The sequence below is a fragment of the Balaenoptera borealis genome (genome assembly GCF_965194805.1).
Source record: "Balaenoptera borealis genome assembly, chromosome: X".
NCBI classification, from domain to species: domain Eukaryota; kingdom Metazoa; phylum Chordata; class Mammalia; order Artiodactyla; family Balaenopteridae; genus Balaenoptera; species Balaenoptera borealis.
The window spans coordinates 129,098,909-129,113,681 of NC_138881.1; the positions used below are offsets into that span (position 1 = coordinate 129,098,909).

General features: G+C 37.1%; 1 protein-coding gene across 2 annotated transcripts in view; it reads left to right on the forward strand.

Moving 5' to 3' along the window:
* Window positions 1-14,773, forward strand: part of SPRY3 (sprouty RTK signaling antagonist 3) — a 128,015-nt gene that overhangs the window by 13,360 nt on the left and 99,882 nt on the right. The window lies entirely within an intron of this gene.

A 14,773-nucleotide genomic window follows, 5' to 3' on the forward strand; every position in this document is an offset into this window, starting at 1 on the left:
TGCTTATTGGCCATTTGTATATCTTCTTTTGAGAAATTTCTATTCACATCCTTTGTCCATTTTGAAATTGGGTCATTTGTCATTTTATTATTGAGTTGTAAGAATACTTTACACATTCTGGATACAAGACCTTAGAAGGTACATGATTTGCAAAAATATTCTCCCATTCTGTGAGTAGTCTTTTCACTGTCTTTTTTTAATTTAAGTTTTCTTTTATATTGGAATATAGTTGATTTACAATGTTGTATTAGTTTTAGGTGTACAGAAAAGTGATTCAGTTATATATATATCCATTCTTTTCCAGATTATTTTCCCATATAGGTATTACAGAATACTGAGTAGAGTTCCCTGTGCTATACAGTAGGCCCTTGTTGATTATCTATTTTATATATAGAAGTGTGTACATGTCAATCCCAAACTCCTAATTTATCCCTCCCTTCCACGTTTCCCCTTTGGTAACCATAAGTTTGTTTTCTATGTCTGTGAGCCTGTTTCTGTTTTGTAAATAAGTTCATTTGTATCATGTTTTTTAAGATTCCACATATGTGATATCATATGATATTTCTCTTTCTCTGTCAGACTTCACTTAGTGTGATAATTTCTAAGTCCATCCATGTTGCTGCAAATGGCATTATTTCATTCTTTTTTTTATGGCTGAGTAATAGTCCATTGTATATATGTACCACAACTTCTTTATCCATTCCTCTGGCGTTGGACATTTAGGTTGCTTCCAAGTCTTGGCTATTGTAAATAGTGCTGCAATGAACATTGGGGTGCATGTATCTTTTTGAATTATGATTTTCTCTGGATATATGCCCAGGAGTAAGATTTCTGGATCGTATGGTAGTTCTATTTTTACTTTTTTAAGGAACGTCCATACTGTTCTCCATAATGGTTGTACCAATTTATACTCCCACCAATAGTGTAGGAGGGTTGTCTTTTCTCCACATCCTCTCTGGCATTTATTGTTTGTAGACTTTTTGATGATGGCCATTCTGACCTGTGTGAGGTGATATCTCACTGTAGTTTTGATTTGCATTTCTCTAATAGTTAGCAATGTTGAGCATCTTTTCATGTGCTTTTTGGCCATCTGTATGTCTTTGGAGAAACGTCTATTTAGATCTTCTGCCCATTTTTTGATTGAGTTTTTTTTTTTTTGATATAGAGTTGCATGAGCTGTTTGTATATTTTGGAGATTAATCCCTTGTCAGTCACTTTGTTTGCAAATATTTTCTCCCATTCTGTGGGTTGTCTTTTCATTTTGTTTATGGTTTCCTTTGCTGTGCAAAATCTTTTACGTGTAATTAGGCCCCATTTGTTTATTTTTGTTTTTATTTTCATTACTCTAGGAGGTGGATCCAAAAAGATATTGCTGCAATTTATGTCAGAGAGTGTTCTGCCTAAGTTTGCTTCTAAGAGTTTTATAGTATCAGGTTTTACATTTAGGTGTTTAATCCATTTTGAGTTTATTTTTGTGTATGGTGTTAGAGAATGTTCTAATTTCATTCTTTTAAATGTAGCTGTCCAGGTTTCCCAGCACCACTTATTGAAGAGACTGTCTTTTCTCCATTGTATATTCTTGCCTCTTTTGTCATACATTAATTGCCCATAGGTGCGTGGGTTTGTTTCTGGGCTTTCTATCCTGTTCCATTGATCTATATTTCTGTTTTTGTGCCAGTACCATACTGCTTTGATGTCTGCAGCTTTGTAGTATAGTCTGAAGTCTGGGAGCCTGATTCCTCCAGCTCCATTTTTCTTTCTCAGGATTACTTTGGCTATTCAGGGTCTTTTGTGTTTCCATACAAATTCAAAAATGTTTTGTTATAGTTCTGTGAAAAATGTCATTAGTAATTTGATAAGGATTGCATTGAATCTGTAGATTCCCTTGGGTAGTATAGTCATTTTGACAATGTTGATTCTTCCAATCCAAGAACATAGTATATCTTTCCATCTGTTTGGGCCATCTTCAATTTCTTTCATCGGCATCTTATTGTTTTCAGAGTAAAGTTCTTTTGCCTCCTTAGGTAGGTTTATTCCTAGGCATTTTATTCTTTTTGATGTGATGGTAAATGGGATTGTTACTTTAATTTCTCTTTATGATCTTTCATTGTTAATGTATAGAAATGCAACAGATTTCTGTGCATTAATTTTGTAACCTGCAACTTAACCAGATTCACTGATGAGCTCTAGTAGTTTTCTGGTAGCATCTTTTTTTTTTAAAATTAATTAATTATTTATTTATTTATTTATTTATTTATTTATTTATGGCTGTGTTGGGTCTTCGTTTCTGTGCGAGGGCTTTCTCTAGTTGTGGCAAGTGGGGACCACTCTTCATCGCGGTGCGCAGGCCTCTCACTATTGCGGCCTCTCTTGTTGCGGAGCACAGGCTCCAGACATGCAGGCTCAGTAATTGTGGCTCATGGGCCTAGTTGCTCTGCGGCATGTGGGATCTTCCCAGACCAGGGCTCGAACCCGTGTCCCCTGCATTGGCAGGCAGATTCTCAACCACTGCGCCACCAGGGAAGCCCTCTGGTAGCATCTTTAGGATTTTCTATGTATAGTATCATGTCATCTGCAAACAGTGACAGTTTAACTTCTTTTCCAATTTGGATTCCTTTTATTTCTTTTTCTTCTCTGATTGCCGTAGCTAGGACTTCCAAAGCTATGTTGAATAAAGTGGTGAGAGTGGACATCCTAGTCTTGTTCCTGATCTTAGAGGAGATTCTTTCAGCTTTTCACCATTGAGTATGATTTTAGCTGTAGGTTTGTCATATATGGTCTTTATTATGTTGAGGTAGGTTCCCACTATGCCCACTTCCTGGAGAGTTTTTAATCATAAATTGGTGTTGAACTTTGTCAAAGGCTTTTTCTGCATCTATTGAACTGATCATATGGTTTTTATTCTTCAGTTTGTTCATGTGGTGTATCACACTGTTTGATTTGCAGATATTGAAGAATGCTTGCATCCATTGGATAAATCCCACTTGATCATGGTGTATGCTCCTTTTAATGTATTGTTGGATTCGGTTTCCTAGTATTTTTTTGATGATTTTTGCATCTATGTTCATCAGTGTTGTTAGCCTGTAATTTTCTTTTTTTGTGGTATCTTTGTTTGGTTTTGGTATCAAGGTGATGGTGGCCTTATAGAATGAGTTTGAGAGTGTTCCTTCCTCTGCAATTTTTGGGAAGATTTTCAGAAGGATAGGTTTTCACTCTTCTCTAAATGTTTCATGGAATTCACATGTGAAGCTATCTGGTCCTGGACTTTTGTTTCTTGGAAGTTTTAAAATCACAGTTTCAATTTCAGTGCTTGTGATTGGTCTGTTCATATTTTCTGTTTCTTCCTGGTTCAATCTTGGAAGATTGTACCTTTTTTAGAATTTGTCCAGTTCTTCCAGGTTGTCCATTTTATTACCATATAGTTGCTTGTAGTCTTGTAGTAGTCTCTTACGATCCTTTGTATTTCTGTGGTGTCAGTTGTAACTTCTCCTTTTTCGTTTCTAATTTTATTGATTTGAATCCTCTGCCTTTTTTTTTTGATGAGTCTGGCTAGAGGTTTACCAATTTTGTTTATCTTTTCAAAGAACTAGCTTTAATTTCATTGATCTTTTTTGTCATCTCTACTTCTTTTTGTTTTGATCTTTATGATTTCTTTCCTTCTACTAACTTTGGGTTTTGTTTGTTCCTCTTTCTGTAGTTGCTTTAGGTGTAAGGTTAGGTTGTTTATTTGAGATTTTTCTTGTTTCCTGAGGTAAGATTGTATTTCTATAAACTTCCCTCTTAGAACTGCTTTTGCTGCATCCCATAGGTTTTGGATTGTCATGTTTTTGTTGTCATTTGTCTCTAGGTAATTTTTGATTTTCTCTTTGAGTTCTTCAGTGATCCATTGGTTGTTTGGTAACATATTATTTAGCCTCCACGTGTTTGTGTTTTTTACAGTTTTTTTTTCTGGTAATTGATTTCTAATCTCATAGCGTTGTGATTGGAAAAGATGCTTGGTATGATTTCAATTTTCTTAAATTTACTGAGGCTTGCATTGTGGCCCAGGATGTGATCTATCCTGGAGAATGTTCCATGTGCACTTGAGAAGAATGTGTATTCTGCTGCTTTCAGATGGAATGTTCTATAAACATCAGTTAAGTCAATCTGCTTTAATGTGTCATTTAAGGCCTGTGTTTCCTTATTTATCTTCTGTCTGAATGATCTGTCCATTGATGTAAGCGGGATGTTAAAGTTTCCCACTATTATTGTGTTACTGTCGATTTATCTTTATATGGCTGTTAGCATTTGCCTTATATTTTGAGGTGCTCCTATGTTAGGTGCATATATTTTTACAATTGTTATATAGTCTTCTTAGATTGATCCCTTGGTCCTTCTTTGTCTCTTGTAAACAGTCTTTATTTTACCGTCTATTTTGTCTGATATGAGTATTGCTATTCCTGCTTTCTTTTGATTTCCATTTGCATGGAATACCTTTTTCCATCTCCTAACTTTCAGTCTGTATGGTTCCCTAGATCTGAAGTGGATCTCTTGTAGACAGCATATATACAGGTCTTATTTTGTATCCATTCAGCCCATCTATGTCATTTGGTTGGAGCATTTAATCCATTTACATTTAAGGTAATTATCGATATGTACGTTCTTACTGTCATTTTGTTAATTGCTTTGGATTTGTTTTTGTAGGTCTTTTTTCTTCCCATCCTCTTTTATTTTCTTCCCTTGTGTTTTGATCTATATTTAGGGTTGTGTTTGGATTGCTTTTCTTTTTTGTGTGTATCTATTGTAGACTTTGGTTTGTGCTTCCCCTGAGGTTTTGATATAGCCGTCTGTATATATACAAGATTGTTTTCAGTTGCTGGTCTCTTAATTTCTAATGCATTTCCAGTATCCTGCATTTGTACTCTCCTCTTCTCATGATTGCCGGTTTTGATATCATATTTGTGTGTGGATGATTTCCTACCTTTACTGTATGTTTGCCTTTACTGGTGAGCTTTCCCATTAGTAATTTTCTTGTTTCTAGTTCTGTCCTTTTCTTTTCCCCCTAAAGAAGTTTCTTTACCATTTGTTGTAAAGCTGATTTGATGGTGCTGTATTCTCTTAGCTTTTGCTTGTCTGTAAAGCTTTTGATTTCTCCATCAAATCTCAATGAGAGCCTTGCTGGATAGAGTATTCTTGCTTGTAGGTTTTTCCCTTTCATCACTTGAAATATATCATGCCACTCTCTTCTGGCCTGCAGAGTTTCTGTTGAAAAACCAGCTGATATCCTTATGGGGATTCCCTTGTATATTATATGTTGCTTTTCCCTTGTTCCTTTTAATAGTTTCTCTTTGTCTTTAATTTTTGTCAATTTGATTAATATTAATATGTGTCTTGGCATGTTCCTCCTTGGGTTTAACCTGTATGGGACTCTCTGCACTTCTGGAACTTGAGTGAGTGTTTTCTTTCCCATGTTAAGGATGTTTTCAGCTACAATCTCTTCTCAGCCCCTTTCTCTCTCTTGTCCTTCTGGGACCCTTATAATGTGAATGTTGGTACATTTAATGTTGTCCCAGAGGTCTCTGAGACTGTCCTTATTTCTTTTCATTCTTTTTTCTTTATTCTATTCTCTCGCAGTGGTTTCCACCACTCTGTCTTCCAGCTCACTTATTCATTCTTCTGGCTCATTTATTCTGCTGTTGATTCCTTCCAGTGTATTCTTCATTTCAGTTATTGTATTGTTCATCTCTGTTTGTTCTTTACATCTTCTAGTTCTTTGTTAATCATTTCTTGTATCTTCTTGGTCTGTGCCTCCACTCTTTTTTTGAGATCTTGGATCATCTTTACTATCATTACTCTGAATTCTTTTTCAGGTAGATTGCCTATCTCCACCTCCACTTCACTTAATTGTTCTTCTGGGTTTTTATCTTGTTCCTTTGTCTGGACCATATTTCTCTGCCTTCTCGTTTTGTCTAACTTTTTGTGTTTGTGGTCTCCTTTTCCACTGGCTGTAGGGTCATAGTGCCTCTTGCTTTTGGTGTCTGCCCCTGGTGGGTGAGGTTGGTCCAGGGGCTTGTGCAGGTTTCCTGGTGCGAGGGACTGGTGCCTGCTCACTGGTGGGTGGAGCTGGGTCTTGTCCCTCTGGTGGGCAGGGCTGTGTCAGGTGGTGTGTTTAGAGGTGGCTGTGAGCTCAGTATGACTTTAGGCAGCCTGTCTGCTGATAGGTGGGGCTGTGTTCCCACCCTGCTGATTGTTTGGCCTGAGGCATCCCAGCACTGGAGCCTACAGGCTGTTGGGTGAGGCCAGGTCTCAGTGCCAAAATGGCAATCTCCAGGAGTGCTCATGCCAATGAATATTCCATGAGGCCTCTGCCACCAGTGTTTTTGCCCCCACAGTGAGCCACAGCCGACCCCCGTCTCCCCAGGAAACCCTCCAAGACCTGCTGGTAGGTCTAGCCCAGGCTCCTATGGAGTCACTGCTTTGTGCTGGGTACCAGTTCATATGAAACCTTTTGTGTGCCCTCTAAGAGTGAAGTCTCTGTTTCTCCCAGTCCTGTGGATCTCCTGCACTCAGACCCCACTGGCCTTCAAAGCCAAATGCTCTGGGGGCCCCTCTTCCTGATGCCAGACCCTCAGGCTTGGGAGCCTGATGTGGGGCTCAGAACTCTCACTGCTGTGGAAGAACCTCTGTGATATAATTATTTTCCAGTTTGTGGGTTGCCCACCCGGTGGGTATGGGATTCGATTACATTGCAGAAACTCCCCTCTTACCATCTCATTGGGGCTTCTTCTTTGTCTTTGGATGTAAAAATATCTTTTTTGGTAGGTTCCAGTCTTTTTTGTCAATGGTTGTTCAGCAGTTAGTTGTGATTTTGGTGTTTTCATGAGAGGGGGTGAGCTCAAGTCCTTCTACTCTGCCATCTTGTCAGGAATTGAGGGTCTGCTTTTAGTTTGGATGCTTGCTGCCTCTTTTCTCAGCTTGTGCTGGCCATTATCCCCTTGATATGGGGTGTGCAGGTGTGGCGGCCTGTGCATGCTCCTGGGATGGTGGGGGCAGTGATTGGCACCTGGCCCCAGGTCTCTTAGCAGATGTGGCAGCCCATGCACTCCCGTGACAGTAGGGGCAGCGATTGGCGCCTGCTCCTATGTCTCTTAGCAGCAGAGGCAGCCCGCATACTCCTGGGACAACAGGGGCAGCACTTGGCACCTGCTTGCAGGACTCTTATTGGTGTTGACAGCCCAGGCCTGCCTCTGGAGCCTAGGATGGCAGTGGCAACTTGCACCTGCCCCTGGAGCTCATGTAGGCAGTTTCCTGTTGCCTGAGAGCACACACAGGGAAAGTTTCACTGTCTTGATGGTATCCTTTGAAGCACAAACATGTTTAATTTTGATGATGTCCAGCTTATCTACTTTTTTATTTTGCTACTTGTGCTTTTGGTGTCATATCTAAGAAACCATTGCCTCAACCAAAGTCATGAAGATTTATACCTGTCTTCTTCTAAGATTTTTATAGTTTCAGCTCTTACATTTAGTTCTTTTATCCATTTTGAGTTAATTTTTGTATATGGTGTAATGTAGGGGTTCAACTTAATTCTTTTGTGTCTGTTTTTAATGTTCTGTTTTTAAGCCAAAAATTATCACATAAGCAAGTGCTCCCTCAGTTCAGTTTTCTCATCCCAATGTGACATGAGATATCATTAACATTTGTTAGGGGGCTTAAGCTTCATGATCATTCTACCCCAAAGATCTTTCATCAGAAGCCAGAAATAGCATCTCTGACTTTTTAAAAATATTTTTAAACTCTTTTTTTTGGTTTACTATTTTTTAAAACAATTGATTTATTTTTTATTGAGGTATAATTTGCTTATAACATTATATTAGTTTCAGGTGTATACAGTAATGATTCTATATTTGTATATGTTGCAAAATGATCATCATAACGTTTAGTTAACATCCATCACCACACATAGTTAAAAAATTTTTCTTGTGATGAGAACTTTTAAGATTTACTCTCTTATCAACTTTCAAATATTTGATACAGTATTATTAACTACAGTCACTATGTTATACATTACATCCCCATGATTTATTTATTTTATAACTAGAAATTTGTACCTTTTGACCCCCTTCACCCATTTAACCCACCCTGCACCTCTGGCAACCACCAATCTGTTCTCTGTACATTTGAGCTCAGTTTTTGTTTTTGTTTTAGATTCCACATATAAGTGAGATCATATGGTGTTTGTCTTTCTCTGTTTACGTTATTTCACTTAGCGTACTGCCCTCAAGGTCCATCCATGTTGTCACAAATGGCAAGATTTCATTCTTTTATGGCTGAATAATATTCCGTTGTATACCATTATCCATTCATCTGTCAATGGACACTTAGGTTGTTTCCATGTCTTGGCTATTGTAAATAATGATGCATTGAACATGGAGGTGTATATATCTTTTCAAATTAGTGTTTTTGTTTTCTTTCTATACATACCTAGAAGTGGAATTGCTGGATCATATGGTAGTTCTATTCCTAATTGTTTGAAGAACCTCCATACTGTTTTCCACAGTGGTTGCACCAATTTACATTCCCAGCAATAGTGTACAAGGGTTCCCTTTTCTCCACACCTTCTCCAGCATTTATTTGTAGACTTTTTGATGATAGCCATTCTGATTGGTGTGAGGTGGTACCTCATTGTGGTTCTTATTTGCTTAAAAACATTTTAAATTTGAATGTGACACAAATACAGAAAAGTAAAGATATTATAAGTATACAACTCAGTGATATGCACAAAATTAACACACCTGTGTAGCCACAAATTAGGTCAATAAATAGAACATTGCCAGGACCCCAGGAGCCTTCTTCAGGATAACCAATATTCTGACTTATCAGTATAAATTAGTTTTGCCTGTTTTTGAAATTTATATAAATGAAATCTTATTTATTTATTTATTTAGTTACTTAGTTATAATTCTATCTTCATCCCTAAATATTAACTTTATGAGATTCATCCTTAATGTTGTGTATAGCACCAGCTCATTCATCCTCATTACTGTATAGAATTTCATTGTGTAACTATACCACAATTTATCCATCAATTCTACTGTTGATGAGCATTAAGGTTATTTCCAGTTTGGGGATGTAATGTGTAGTACTACTATGAATATGTCTGGTACATGTCTTTTGTAGCACATGTGCATGCATTTCTGTTAGGTACATACCTAGGAATACAATTGCTGGGTCATAGAATATGCATATGGTCAGCTTTAGTAGATACTGTCAAATTGTTTTCCAAAGTTACTTTTCAAGAGGATCTATATTTTCCTCAAGATCTACTCCCCTACTGTTTTTTGCCACTAGACTCATCACTGGAATCAAGATCTCACCATGTTTCTGGTGGGCAAGTATAAAGTCAGACTCAAGAGGAAATAGTTTCTATTTGATCAAAATTTAAAGATTTTTTAATATTTGTTATATTGCCATAAACCTGAGGGAATATGTACTGGAATGGATTCTAAGGGTGTTTTACCAAGAAAGATGGAATCTAACACCATATCAGGCCAAATTCATTGATATAGGTATACTTACCAAAGATTCTGGACTTAATGCATTTGCTTCTGCAGAAGGAATTAGCTCTAACAGCTTAACTGGCTAGTTGACTAAAATTTGGACTGAATGGTGGCCTACATTTAATGAGACTGTGATGCTAGAACTTCCATGACATAATGTAGAGGAAAGGCTCTAAAGGCTTAGGGGGATAGGAATGATGGAGTGAATTTATGAAATGCAATTTCTACGCTCACCATTGCCACTACCACTACCACCACCCATATATACACTCTGTACCTCATGATGGCACAGAGAACATTCCCTTCTCTAAGGCTTTGAGAAATATATTAGTAAGAGGAGCACTGGTATATTAGGCACCTAGGGCTATTTAACAAACCACTCTAAAACTTAGAAGCTTAAAAAAACACACTTATTTAAATCACAAGTTCATGGATTGACTGAGTAGTTAGATCTAACTAACAAGAAAACTCCAGATCTGATAGAAACTTGACTTGAATCACTAAAATGGAAATTCATGACTTCTAAGAACCCAGTTCCAAGACCTAAGAAGTTCACAGAGACAGAACTCTGTGACTGAAGGAGAGGCTAGGTCCCTTGAGGAAAGACCCTTCAGCATTGCCATAAATACATACTGTAAATATTTTCCCCAAACCTTCTACAAAGGGACCTGTAGCCATTCACCATGGTGACAACACTGAGGAAAAAAATATTCAGGCCTTTTGGGGGAAAACTAGACACTCTCTCTGAGTCAATGTTAGTTTCTGAGGACCCAAATCATCAGTCTGATCCATAAGTCTAAAAGTGGGCTTATGGTGGTAAAATGGTAAGTGGCATTTTGACCTATGTTTGAATAACAGTGGCTAAATACGTAAGATAACCCTCTCTCTGCTTACTCCACCCCCTCCCCCAGTTCTTGAATATATATAGAGTAGACATATTCAGACAGTGGCAGAATCTCTACATTTGCTCTCTGATCTATGAAATAAGAGCTATTATTGCAGGAGGAACCAAGTATAGACCTCAGGAACTTCCTGTTTGTACACAGATAGTAAACCAAAAGCAAAACTTAATGCTTGTGGAAACTGTAGGAATTAGTGACACCATCACAGACTTAAAAGAAGGAGGGTGTTGATACCTATCATATCCTCACTTAATTCCCCTGTTTGGGCTGTGCAGATACAGGATGCATCTTGGAGAATGACTGTGGACTCTTGTAAACTTCATCAGATGGTGACAGCTGCTTTCCAGAAGTCCTGTATTTACTAGAGCTAATCAATACATCCACTGACCCCTGGTATGAAGCTATTGACCAGGAGAATGCTTTTTCTTTCTGTAAGTTTGCAAGGATCGCAAGAATCAGTTTAGTTTTACCTGAAAGGGCCAACAGTACACCTTCATAATCTGGCCTCATGGCTACATCAACTCTACCACTCTGTGCCGTAATATACAAATATGATGACTATCTTGAGTTCCATAAAATATTATGCTAGTGTTCTACATTGATGGCATTACAATGATTGTACCAGATGAAGGGAAAGTAGTACACTAACTAGAGAATTGGAAACAAACCTCATAAAAATTGAGAACCCATTGAATGGTCTTGACACCTTCATAGAAAATCTATTACACATGAAAGTTTGAGTTCATTCTTCAACTCCCAATTCCATTTCATTGATTTATAGATTCCATTGTGTATGCTTATGCCAGTACCACAAAGTTTTGGTTGCTATGGAGCTATGGTCTGAATGTTTGTATTGCTCTAAAATTCCTATGTTGAAATCCTAACCCCCAAGATGATGGTATTAGGAGATGGGGCATCTGTGAGGCTACAGTGGAAAGATGGCCATCTATGAACCAGGAAGTGCATTGATCTTGGACTTCCCAGCCTCAAGAACTGTGAGAAATAAATGTTTATCGTTCATAAGGCACCCAGTCTATATTTTGTTATAGCAGCCCAAAAGAACTAAGACATGTAGCTTTGAAGTAAGTTTTGAAATAAGGAAGTATAAGTACTCTTATTTTGTTCTTCATTTTCAAAATCGTTTTGAATATTCAGATTCCGTTACAATTCTGTATGAATTTTGGGGTTCGTATTTCCATTTCTTCAAAAAAGGCCGCTGGGACATTGATGGAGGTTGCATTGAATCTGTAGAGTGATTTGTGGAGTGTTGCTATTTTAACAATACTAAGTATTCCAATCCATGAACACAGGCGTTTTTCCATTTATTTAGGTCTTCTTTAATGCTAACTTTAGGTGTAGTTTGCTCTTCTTTTTCTAGCTCATTAAGGTGAAAATAATTAATTTGAGATTTTTATTCTTTTTTAATGTAGGCATTTAAAGCTTTAAGTTCCCCTGGGCACTGCTTTTGCTGCATCCTATAGGTTTTGGTATGTTGTATTTTTGTTTTCATTCATCACAAAGTATTTTCTAATTTCTTTTTTGATTTCATCTTTGACCCATTGGTTGTTTAAGAATGTGTTGTATAATGTTGACATATTTGTGAGTTTTCCAATTTTCCTCCTGTTATTAATTTCTAGTTTCATTTCATTGTGGTCAGAGGAGATACTTTGTATGGTTTCAACCTTTTAAAATTTATTGAGACTTGTTTTGTGGCTTTACCTATGGTCTATTGTGGATAATGTTCATGTGTACATCAGAAGAGTGTATATTCTACTCTTGCTGTGTGAAGTGTCCTATATTGTCTAAGTCTTGTTGTTTTATAATGTTGTTCAAGTCCTCTATTTCCTTAATGATCTCCTGTCTATTTGTTCTATCCGTTATTGAAAGTAGGATTTGTATTTCCCTAATTATTAGTGATGCTGGGCATCATTTCATATACCTGTTGGCCATTTGTATATGTTCATCGGAGAAATGCCTGGCCAGAGATTCTGGGGACCTCTCAAACTTTTATGCTATTTCAAAATGCTGTTCTTGTTCTCAGTGGCCCCCAAGCATCTTGACTATGACAGGTTCCATTAGCACTCTTAGACAGGCAAGACAGAAACCAGTGCCTTATGCAGCCCCCAGAAAAAAATCAAAATGTTGGATATATGGTCCAGTCCTTTACTTTTCTCCACAGGGAGAAGCTGGGAGCTGGAGATTTTTCACTTTGCACTGAGCTAGGGAGTAGGGCTATGGTTTATGCTAGCTTGCTAGTTCAAACCACAGTTTTTGTTCTTAATGGGTCCCAGGTGACTAGAGTATTCTGGGTCCCATCAGCACTCTTAAGACAGGTGAGACAGAAGCCAATGCCTCAGTCAGCCCCCAGAAAAATCAGAATATTGGTTATATGGCCTAGTCCTTTCATCCCCAGGCATAAGCTGGGAGTTGGGGGTGTTCCTTCAATCATATGGCACTGGGGTGTTAGTAGTGCTTATGTTGAGAGGGTGTTGCAGATATTCCTACTGGCTTTATTGTGGCTGGTTTCACATCACCAGGGACACAGGGGCCTCTCAGCTAGTTTCTGGATTTCTCACAAAGGGAATTGTTCTGTGTATTGTGTTGAATTGGTGTTTCTGTGGGAAGAATGGAGGATCCAGGGCTTCCTATTCTGCCATCTTGCTGATATCATTCCCCTTCTTTGTCTTGAAACAATTTTTAACTTGAAGTCTACACTTCAAATATTCTGATGCTTTATTGGTTAATTGCATACATGTTTAGGACTGTTATATCTCCATGGAGAATTGACCTCCTATCATTACATAATGTCTTTCTTTATCCCTGATATTCTTCCTTATTCTCAGGTCCACTTTGTCTGAAATTAATATAGCCACTCCAATTTTTTAAATTTACAATTGGCATGGAATTTCTTTTTCCATTTCTTAACTTTTAACCTATTTGAGTGTATATATTTTAAATCAGTTTCTTGTCAACAACATATAGTTGGGATCTTTTTGTAAAATTCATACTGACAACCTATTTCTTTTAATTGGTGTATTTAGGCCATTTATATTGAAAGTGACTATTGATACTTTTAGACTAATATCTACCATTTTTGGTAACTTTACTATTTGTTACATTTATTCTCTGTTTTTTCCCCCCTCTTTTTCTGCCTTCTCTGGTTTTAATTATTTTATATGATTTCATTTTATCTTCTTTCTTAGCATTTCAATTATTCTTCTTTTTAAGTTTTCTTTAGTGATTGCCCTAGAGTTTGTGATATACATTTTTTAACTAATCTGGGTTCACCTCTAAATAACACTAAACTGCTTCACATGTAGTGCATAAATCTTCTAACAGAGTATTCCCAATTCCTTCCTCTAATCCCCTATGATTTTTCTTTCAATCATTAAGCCTTTTTATATGCTATAATCACTCAACACATTGCTACTTTTATTACTTTAAAATAATTATCTTTTAGAACAATTAAGAATAATAAAACTTTAAAAATTAATTTTACCTTTACTCTTTTTCTGGTGATCTTCTCTTCTGAATGGAGATTCAAGTTCCTGACAGATATTATTTTCCTTCTTCCTGAAGAACTTCTTTTAATATTAATTGCAGGGCATATCTGTTGGTGATGAATTTCCTCAGTTTTTGTTTTTCTGAGAAAGTCTTTATTTCTTCTTTACCTTTGAAGGATAATTTCATTAGATATAGAATTCTAGGTGGTGGGTTTTTTTCTTTCAATACTTTAAATATTTTACTCCACTTCCTTTTTGCTTTCATGGTGACTGATGAGAAGGCCTCTGTAATTCTTGTTCTTGTTCTTCTAAAGGTAAGGTGTTTTCTCCCTTTTCTGGCTTCTTGAATATGATATATTCTTGATGTTCTCTGAGCTTCCTGGATCTGTGGTTTGATGTTTGTCAATAAGTTTTTTAAATTCTCAGGCATCATTACCTCAAATATTTTATCAGCTTCTTTGTTTCTTTCTGTTAACCAATTAAGTGCGTGTTACACCTCTTGAAATTGCCCCATAGTTCATATATGTTTTATTCTGAGTTTTCATTAATTCTTTTTTCTCCTTGCATTTCAGTTTGGGAGGTTTTCTTGACCTATCTTTACATTCACTGATTCTCTCCTTGGCCATGTCCAGTCTACTGATGAGCCCATCAAAGATATTCTTCATTTCTGTTACAGTGCCTGTGATGCTAACATTTCCTTTTGATTCTTTCGTAGAGTTTCTGTCTCTCTGCTTCCATTACCCATCTATCTGTTCTTGAATACTGTCTACTTTTCCCATTAGAGCCCTTACCATATTAATCATGTTTTTAAATTCTAAAATCTTTGTTG